Raw genomic sequence first — 2,181 nt, 5'->3', positions numbered from 1 at the left:
ATAATTTAAACAAACGCTATAATCCACAACGAACGAACGATTCACGCGCTTGACTCAATTGTCGTCTCTGTCTCTGTCTGGAATTCAATTACATTGTTGCCGTCAGTTCTTGGCGGTCTTATATACAAGAATATCGCATATCTAGTAAACACTCGAGGCTTCACGAAGGGACACGAACGTTCTAGAAGCTCATGACGTGTTACCAGAGTCACGTGACATCCGCTGTCGTAACAATACATTACTTTATTATCAGTTGTCAAACGAAGAGTTAGACATGTTTTTTTTTGAAAAAGAAAGAAAGGGTGAGTAAGTAGCTATATATATTTAAATACGTTGTATTGACTAATTTTCTGTTTTATAACCAGACATTAACCTAATAAGACAGTTTAGAAATACTGAGTAGACATCACATGTGCTCGCGAAACTAATATTCGACCCTGCTTATACCCTAGACAATTGATAACAGAAAGTAATTCATAATACGTACATTCTTGATGAACTAAAATATTCCTAATTGACCGTTCTTTTATTCTTCTTTTTTAGTTTCTGCGTCTTCATCTTATTACTAGATTTCATGATTTAGTGTTCAGTTAAAATTAATGCTTAAAATATTGCCTAATTAATTTATATGATGTTGATAATTTAACTTGCAGACTGCGTGGTCAAATATATATACTTCATTCATGTGGATTATTAAGTCTAAGTTTTATCATCGGACTTAGAATTCTATGTTTTTCGTGTTTTCATGAATCCATGATTAATTATGGAAACTAATGAGCATGCGAAATACGAAGTTCACTTTTGATAATATGCAAATAGTATGGCATTAAATTATCCACCAAAAACTTAATTATCCATCATATTCTTCATAATAATCTCCGAAATCTTAAAGGTTTGTTAATTTTATAAGATAAAGTTTTTTATTATTATTTAGTATTTCGAGAGTAACATCATCAACATGACTTACGTTTATAACTTCTAAGTGAAAGTAAAGAAGGGTGTGTAATGATATGTCAACTACAACATATCTGCTATATCCATTGTCGTAGAGATCTATCGCCCAATACCAGGGTTCATCACGACAGATATACAACTGGTCGAAACACCATTTATATCATCAATTACTTGAACAAAAGCTCTTTTTCTTTTTTACATTGAGATAGTTTCTATTTTCTGTATCTAAAATTTAAAACACACGCATAATACATCTACATGTATGTATATTTGGTGCAGTTTTTTTTATCTTGCTTTTGGCCTAATAGTTATAGCGCTCGACTCGCAATTTGCAGAACGTGTGTTCGAAACCCGTAACCAGATATGCTCGCCCTCCCAGCCGTGGAGCGTTATAATGTTGGTAAAGAGTAGCTCTAGAGTTTGCGGTTAGTAGTGCCTTCCCTCTGTCTATCATTTCAAAATTAAGGATAGCTAGCACAGTTAGCCCTGGAGCAGCTGTGCGTGAAATTCAACAAACAAACATATCTTGCGTTTCTTCATATCACTGAAAAGTTACACAGATGGTAATCCAAGCATGATATGAACTTGCACATTTTCCACAAGTGTTTAGCCATAAGATATGCGAATTCGGATTTTATCAATCAGTAATCATGTAATTACTAATATCAACACTAACTGACAGTGTTTTTTCAGCAGAAACATGTGTCTTGGAAAATTTTAACGTTTTTATAGATGTTCAGTTAAGGATCATGGATAGTTTTAAGATAGAAATATAGTGTATTATATTTCCCTGTAACCTGCCAATTACAGTTACTTTTAACCCCAAACCAGACCCGGTCCTTTTATTTACTATGTGCATCAAATCATTATACACCGTAATACCGCAACAGGAGGGTTTAATAACCTTAAGACTTCACCCCCCACTACTTTGATCCGTTTAGCAGAACTAGTTTTAAAATGCAGCGGGTTCTATTTTAACAATGAATTCTATGAACAGGTTAGCTGCATAGTTATGAGAACTAACATGGGCCCCAATTTTGCAAGAACACATGTTTACACGGTATGATAGCCCCTTACCCCTACGTCGATGACGTTGTTGTCCGAGCTAGAAACGTTTATTCATTACGTTAGTAACTTCCATCCTTAATTGTCTTACACGCATGACATTTCTGATTCATCACCACCATTCTTGGATATTCTTCTTTCTATATCATCTGATAACATAAC

The 2,181-nt window shown here is 34.3% G+C and overlaps 1 protein-coding gene across 2 annotated transcripts in view; it reads left to right on the top strand.

Annotated features, from left to right (window-relative positions):
- The window catches only part of LOC106478879 (adenylate cyclase type 5-like), a 64,179-nt gene that overhangs the window by 34,865 nt on the left and 27,133 nt on the right, over positions 1-2,181 (top strand). The gene's annotated exons all lie outside the window — the stretch shown is intronic.

This window comes from Limulus polyphemus, unplaced genomic scaffold (assembly GCF_000517525.1).
Source record: "Limulus polyphemus unplaced genomic scaffold, Limulus_polyphemus-2.1.2 Scaffold258, whole genome shotgun sequence".
Taxonomy (NCBI): domain Eukaryota; kingdom Metazoa; phylum Arthropoda; class Merostomata; order Xiphosura; family Limulidae; genus Limulus; species Limulus polyphemus.
The sequence above is the reverse complement of the archived record's forward strand: the minus strand, read 5'-3'. Positions and strand labels throughout refer to the sequence as shown.